Source organism: Haliaeetus leucocephalus, unplaced genomic scaffold (genome assembly GCF_000737465.1).
Source record: "Haliaeetus leucocephalus isolate CR32 unplaced genomic scaffold, Haliaeetus_leucocephalus-4.0 Scaffold217, whole genome shotgun sequence".
Lineage (NCBI taxonomy): Eukaryota > Metazoa > Chordata > Aves > Accipitriformes > Accipitridae > Haliaeetus > Haliaeetus leucocephalus.
This window is the reverse complement of record NW_010972653.1, coordinates 4,820,809-4,829,479: the sequence shown is the minus strand read 5'-3', so window position 1 is coordinate 4,829,479 and position 8,671 is coordinate 4,820,809.

Here is an 8,671-nt window from a genome sequence, read left to right as displayed (position 1 = left end):
TTCTGCTACTTTATTTGCTGCTACACTCAGGTTTTGCCACCAGAATTTTGACAACCGGAGTTTTCCTGCTCCCCACCCTCACTGGCCTAAACACTACCATTTCCGGAGTCAAGATAAGCCCTTCGATTCTGGGGAGATGAACGGTTGGGAAGCCCACAGGGTTGGGGATTAAGGAAAATAACTAAAAAATAAATTAAAAAAGAAGCACACTTCAGGTAACTGAAGTAATTTATTCATAGTAATACTGAACAGTGAACTTGACAGCAATTAATAGAACAGGGCTTTACAAAACTTTATAATTTAGTAACAGGAACACTTTTTCATCTTGGAAACACAGTTATTTTTAGCTTTCCCTATCAGATCTATAGCTTAGTTCAGGTGCTTATAACACCAGCATGGGTGCAACTCAACAAATTTACTACTTTGTACTCACAGAGAAAAAATTAAATTAAACTGCAGTAGCTGCAATACAATAATAAACTGTCAGCACCTCCTTGTCATATGAATAATTCAAGTAGTTTTTTTCAGTCACATTTCTTATGAAAATAAAAAAAAACAGGGGGGGGGGATACTTTACAATCCAGGCTTATACACCCTAAAGAGGTCATTAAATTGAATAGGCTATGGCTTAATGCCCAAGTGGGCTGACTTTTACTGTTGGAGGAAGAGGTCCTGAAAGGTTCACTAATGGAAACAGATGGTGCATACAGCTAGCATTAGAAAGGTTTTCATTATTCACTAAACCAACAGCTTCCAACGCGGTATTATTTCCTGCTCCTCTTCATCTTCTTGCACTATTAGAGGGAATAACTCTATTCCTAAGGCGAGAGACTTCATGGTTATTCTATCACAGAAGTTTAAAAATTCCATTAAAAAAGCATTCAAAAGTCACACATGGTTATAAAATTGTGTAAGAAGGGGCAGAAACAATATTAAGTAACCCCATAACATCTTATATCTACTTACTACAACTTGTTCCAAATGACTTTAGCTGCACATATTAGAAGTCTACCACAACATACACTTCCCTGTATACCAGATGGTGCTAAAAGTCATTTACAAATAAAAACCTGTGTCCTATACATGCAACAAAAGACAAGGCCTGTCTCCCTAATCTTGCACTCAACATAATCACCACTAAACTGAAAATGGAGACCAGAACAAACCAGTTTCAGAAACCACAGGGAAAACCAGTTTAAAACTAGTTTCCGTATGAAACAGAACATTTTCATAGCACAGGCAAGCCAAATGACTGTATACTCCTCAACCAAAACCTGAGCTATTATAGTTTTTAGAGCATGATCTCTTTGAAGGTATGTACATACACACTACAGTGAATTTATCAATGCAGCACTCTTCATTTTGAACAAAAGAAAAATACAGAGGGTCAATCAAGTTGTACAGTAGCAACAAACACAAGTAGACTTAAGTTTTCCAAATTCACAGCTCACTTAATAAAAAGTAATTTCGAAGGAACACCCAAAGGTACTTCTCTATATCTATACCATACCAGGGTAAATCTATGCTGTTGAGAGAGCAATGTTTGATATTTAATCAACAACTAAACTACAGACTTTGGACAACTACCTATAACAGCAGTGACAGACATGGACAAAGAACAATGATGCATTACAGCCTTTAAATAGTAATCAAGATTTTAGTTAAACTTTAAATACTATTTGGAAGAAAGTATGAACTTCAGCATTTTTTTCCTTCTAGTTATTTATTTATTTGGTAATAGTAACAGTAAACTTTATTTGTTTTGAGATTTAAAAAAAAAAAAGAATAAAAAGAATATTTGGTAAAGATTAGCTTTTCTTCTTTCATCGTGGTTCAAACCTTTTTTCATGTCTGTATGTGACCTCCTCTTCATTTCCTCCTGAAGGAAAGTAGAAAAAAATTCTTGTGTTTGGATGAGTCACCCAAATTTTATCCTGCTTTATGCAGGATCCTGTTATACTGTACTTCAAATACAGATTCATAAAATCAGTACCCATGATTTAGAGCAGCCAAGAGGCAAGAAAGCAACCACTCAGTTATCAGAATCCTCAAGGTTCTAAATTAAATACTTTGACATAAAGTTTCCTTGTGATCACCTTTTTTATATCAGAAGTTCATTCTAAGTATCAAATTCTTCTCCAGTACAGGTTTAAAAAAAAAAAAAAAAAAAAAGCTTCATCATGTCCATTTCATGTAGCTGGAAACCAAGAAAGATTTGTCTGATAATATGCAGTGCTAGCACTAGATTAGGGTTCAGACCTTCCTGCATGCCATCCTTTTTATTTATCCCTCTGCCTGTACCATCTGAATGACACCATCCTACTAACAAAAATGAACAATGATACAACTATGGCATTAAAGTAGCAATGCTGCACGCTAACATCAAAACCCATCTGAGCACAGAGAAAACATAAGATATGTGACTAGTGACCATTCGCAAAAGATTTGACTTAGGCAAGTCATTCTACATAAAACAAAATTAATGAAAGACAGGCATGATGAAAAACCACTTGTACGGGGCATCCAGATTGTTTTTCTTCTCATGTCTATTACATTCCAGATCCTACAACAACTGAAGCAGAGACTGAACAGGAGGGATGTTTTACAAGCCAATGAAGAAATTTGCGTCCATCCCTTCATGTGAAACAAAACAACAAAACTCCACGATATTTCATAGAAGGAAAAAAAGGCCCCTCTCTCAATAGCTGTAACCATAGCAGATGAACACAGAAAAAAAGAAAAAGGTAAGTTTACACCACATAAGCAGCGGTTACTGATTGAGACTGTCCAACCTAGTGAAATTTGGACAAAATTCACAGAATCAAAATCTTCAAAATACAGAGCCTCTGCACATTAGGGGGTGGCCAAATCACCATTTTAAGCATATGGTCTTAAAACTCTGTTAGCAGGTAATTAATATAATGTTCCAAAATAGGGATGCAAGTGATGCTTCACCTGTGCTAAAGCAGCTTAAATGTTGCTGGCTGTGCACATGCACTGCTGCTGGCACTACAGGGAGCGTTTTGACATTTCACTACTGTAGCAGCAAAAGCCTCACGCACAGTAGGTATGGCTTCGGAACTGAGCACTACATTCAACGTTCTGTTTACATAGCGAAAGACTCATTAAAATAAGTTTATTACTAGCAAAGGCTGCCAATGTAAACACAATATTCTTGTTCTCAACCAATGGGATGTCCCAAGAAAAAAGTATTTTAAATAAATTTATTACCAGAAACAGTTGGTGCTTTTCAGTATAACAGTATAGAACAACCTTGGACACAATATAGCATCCCCCCCCAAAAAACCCCACATCTTTATGGATTATAAAAACATATGTTTTTTAAAAAAAATTTAATATTCCTTCATTATGTAAAACTCTACTACTAAGTTTCAGTCACTTTCATCCTTAAAATCCAAGGTCAGTTTCTCTGTGGCAGCGATACAATTCCAGTCATATTTTGCAGATGAAATACTGGCAAGAAATCATCAACTGATAGCTGCAGAGATTGGTTACTGTGTTAGCATTTTTTTTCTTTTTAAATTAGGCAGCTTTTGTTATGGATTGCATTACTAGACAAATAGCTAAATGCTTTGGCATTGCTCTGCCATTAGTTGAAAACTGAAAACGTACTTAAAAAAACAGGTTTTAATCAGCATTTGCACACATACCTCAACTGACACTGAGACTACTAATATTTGGAAAAGTAGAAAAGTTCCTGAATTTTTATTCCATCACATATGAAGCAGAAGACAACTGTGCTAATTTGGTATCGTGGCTTCCCCCCCCCCCCCCCTTAAGTTGTTACAAAGCTGAACAACTAAAGGATACTAATGACCCACTCTGCAGTCTGATCAATACAGGTGAAATACTGGGAATGAACATTCCTCTTGTGAAAGCACACACAAAATCCACATCCACCTCATGTGTGGCAGTGAAAGTACTGAAGCCGAGCAAACTGGCATTTTTGCTTTCTTAAACTAAATGTGAAATGCTTTAACCTAGTGTGGAATAAAACAGAATATAAGAACACCTAAAACTGGCAGAAAATAGAACTGTCCTTTTCCAGTGAACTATACCGCTATATATAAATCCATCACATGGGAACAATGAGCAAAAGACAATTCTGTTTCTTTAAAGCTCATTGTTTTCTATTCTGCAGTAGATGTTCTGAAATTACAGATCAAAAATAGAAAATTTATAGAGTCAGAAGCTAAGAGAGAAATAACAGCACAAGAACTATAACAAACAAGAAAAAAATTATTTCTTCAAGAACAGAGAATCATTTGGCCTTTCAACTACTTACTCGGCAATGAATTTCAGATCAGATCCTGCTAACTGCTACGTTTCCAGCTCTTCCCTGTGCTTGCTGGCTCAAATTAACACAACAGATTGTTCTTAATGATTCAAAATTATGTGGCAATAAATTTAGGAAAATGAGACAACTTTCATATTAAATATGCAACTGTCATAGTAAATATGAAACACTCTGAAAGCTCATCAGGCCAAAAGCCTGCAAAGGGATACATGTGTGTCAGTCATGATGACCTGGAGACCCTGTATTAACAGAGCCCAGCCTAGTGTTCTGCTAAATTAACACTCTTGGTATAAAGTTGGTATCTATCCAGTTGATGAGATTGCTATGGACAGATGCACCTATTGAAAGGATCAGAGTCACAGCTGTATCTGCAACCCACTTTTCGTTGGGAGTAAAATTCTAGGGTGTCGATGGCAAGGATCAACTTAGAGGAACATCGATTCATGTTCAAACTACTCTAAATACACGGTTTACCTGTCAGCTTTATTTTAACAAAGAAATAAAGAGCAAATTAGCTTGGTTTAGTTTTTTTTTTATTATTATTTTAAGGCATGTATATTGAGACACTTAAGCACTCTCCTGCTAATCCTCTCTCCATTTCTTAGTCCACCATGAATGTGTTCCCAGCGTAGCCCAGCACTGTGCTCACAATTTCACTGCTGCACTGCCTAATTAAACAGTTTTAAGAACATTTTCTTTCAAAGGCTGACACAACCGTAGCAGAGCAGACAGAAGATACTCAACATTTTAGTAGTCTAATGTCACGTTTTAAGCTTAATGCTAAAATCCTAAGGCTTGCACTAAACAAGACCAAGGGCAGACACCAGTTTCTTTCTCTAGGCAACTGCATTCAACTGCAGCTCCAGCAAAAGGACCAGGCAGACAACTGCAGGGAGGAGGATGATGAGATTTATCAGAGCTGTTCATCACTACCATAAAGCTCTAAAGTTGAGTTCAGCATGTGCTGAAGTGATACAGTTACATATGGCAAGGAAGTGGAGGTCTGGATTAGTTTTACACAGTCTACATTGACCTATCTGCTCTAGCTTTAGAACACATTGGGCGTTCAGCTAACACTTACCAATGCATGCTTAAATAACGTGTGTTTAATACTATATAAAACAACTCAGTTAATACTGTAGATACAGCATATATGCAAAAGAATAAATACACAAATGTATTTGAGAACCGTAGCTTAAATGTAGCCGTCAACTAGGAACTATTCAGTAGGAATGTATTTATAGAAGGGTTTCTTATAGATCACCCAAGGTCAAATACCATTTAGTGCTATCATCAATGTGTACATGCAGTACACAGAAAAATGTCACTTCATTAAATTAGTGGATGACACAAACCGGCAGAAAAGCAAATAATAAGAATACAGTAGTTTTATGAAGTGATCTGCACAATCTAAATGTAATATACAAAACAGGTTTTCATGATCACTAATGCAATGTTACACAACCAAAAAGAATACGAGACCGTATCACAGAAAGTTGTGACAAATAAAAGTTATTTATCTTAGCATAGGCAACGTAACACAGGCTTTCAACATGATACAATGAGAAAAAGAGCACTCAGTGGATGTCTAAAGGAGGGTGCAAAAAAACACTACCCTTTGTAGATGTGTTTGCTGAAACCTACCATAGAACAGTGTATACAGTTCTAGCATTCCCATTTTCATCTCTTTATCAGACCAAAACCAGAAGAAACCCACCAAGTGCAATGGGTTTGAACCATACTAATGAGTAGGAAGTCCTCTATAATAATTTTGGTTTTAATTTAGCAGAAAAAGCATAGTGATAACCATGCCACACATTTCAATTTGAATTTTTTAATAATTTTGCCTTCAAAACTAACTACCAGGACAAACTAAATGGTGAGCTCTCCATCTCTTAATGCCTCTGAATTGAGACTACATGTCTTTTTCAAAGATATACTTTAACCAAACGCAAATGATTATGCTTAACACAGGCATAAACAGACAAGCGTTAAGGCATACAATATAGCAAAAATCACATTTGAAAATCTAACAGTCTCTCTTGAGCCCCAAAGGATGGGATGGAAGAAAAATAATCAATCAATGTATTTGACTTCACAGATTCTCCTGCTAAAGAAATGCATGGATTTGGTCAGGAAGGTACACAAAGACAGTCTCTTAATTTAGAGCCACTGAATAAATTATCTCTTGATAGGCAGTGGAACTGGCTTATTACCTCAGCTTTTCACGTCTTTCAAATTTGCACCATGTGTCGTAAATTAACAGTTACTTTCTTGGGTTTTTTTACGGCTTCCCACAAATAAAGCATGCACACAAAATGCAGAATAGCAGCTGCTTATGACTTTTTACAGTGTAAGGAAATGAATTCCATTTTGAATTCCATTCCACATTTTTAGTTTTGGTTATGTTATTTTTGGAGGATGAAATAGTGGCATTCCAGCTAGTCTTTTTAAGACATTTTCCCTGACTCTTAGTTTCTGTTGCTGTATTTCTACTTTTAACTGAAAACACATTTCCACTTATGATAATTTACACTGAAAAGTGAGCTGTTTAGTAAACAAGTAAATTTTGCAATTTGAATATGATGCTTTCATACTCAGACTGCCTAGCAGAATGCCAGTACAAAATTAATGTCAAATAGCATAAAGCAACAATACCAAAGCCCAAAAGAAAAGGCTTTTACAGGAAATCCATTGCAAATTTCCTAAATAAGAATAATAAATAAATAAACCTGAGGTAGTTCATTATTTCATACGTAGACATGTTGAATGCACGAGCTAGGAAATTTGATTGAACAGCATTATATTTTACTTGCTGTTAATTTTTTAAACAATACTTACAGAGAGAGTGCAGAGAGCAAAGTGATGACCGTTACCATAAAAAAGCATGCATTTACAATCCAGCTAACACTCTCCCATGGTTTGCTAATTTGTGCAGTATATTACACGAATTGGTCTATACTGTATGCATACAAAACATTAAAAAAAACCATAACTGCTAAGCAGTCCAGTCTCAATTTTGCAATTAGAATTTCTCTTCAGAAACATAAACAGTTTTTAGTGTATCTAATCTATGTCCAAGGCAGAGGAGGCAAGAGAATAAAAGAAACACACTGTTGAGTATAAAAGCAGAGTGTGAAAAAGTCTACTGGGGTTAAGTATTAACCTGATGCATTTTTCAGAATGACTGTACTATTTTTAACTGGTCTTTTTTGGCCACAGGTCAAAGTTTTCCTAGCAAAATACCAAAGTGAAAATGCTGGGATCGAAGCCCAGAGGCAGCTCTCTTTGCTTTGGCCTAGGCAAAAACTTATCTGAATTCAGTTAGATACGTAGCAATGTTTCCCACTCCCCTTCTTTGACTACTATGGGTGTCATTATGCCTCTGAACGTCTATGAGAGGAGTAATACAGGACTAAAGCCTCGATAAGAACATTTTTCAGATGCTATAGGAAATTCCTATATTCTCCACACAGCACAGGCATACATACTGTTCAGTCAGTTCCTGTATTTTTGGCCAAACAGAACTGAGTCATTTGAAAGCAGGGGGAAAAAAAAAAAAAGACGACTCAGTGTAAGTGCCTTGAGCAACTCTTGGAAGGACTGGGATTTCCCCCCCCCCTTTTCTGTTCCTCATAAGTGGGACACATTGGAAATCTTTGGACAGACTGGAAATAAAAGGTTTGAAGACCCTGAAGTTCAGTTAAAAAAAAAAAAAAAATCAAGTCTCCCTCTCATTGGCTTTTCAGGGTTTGGATGTTTTAAATGGGGAAATATAACTCCCTTCCCACTCCTTCCTGAGGGCATGGATTTCTTACTAAAGGAAATTATATTTCATACACTCACACAGAAAAATGCTATTTGAAATAGGAGACAGACGAATCAATTTGCCCCAATGAAAAATAAACGTGACCCCACAGGACCCCCCACTTAAATTACTCCCTTAGGCGTGTCCTTTCCCTGAATTATTTCCACATCGCACAGCGAACCTCAACTTTACCAGAGGACGGTTTCACAGGGGGTTGAAAGGATGGGCACCGGGTGCCCGGCAGCGCACACAAAGACAGGTACTTCGGGAACGGACACGCTATGATTACGAGGCGCGAAAGTAAACGGTGGAAACGATGCTGGGAGAGAAAAAAAGGCGCTTTCCTCCCCAGGTCAGACCTTTGCAGAGCCATTTCTCACTTTCCCCGAAATAAGCTGTACCTAAACGGAGAGCGCTCGCTCTCTGTTCACGGCGCAGTCCCTCCACACCTCCCAAAAACAGCCCCCGGAGGGGCGAGGGCCCGCTGCCCGCCACCTCCCCGCCCGGCGGGGCCCTCTCCTCAGGTGGCCGGGCGTCCCTCGCCC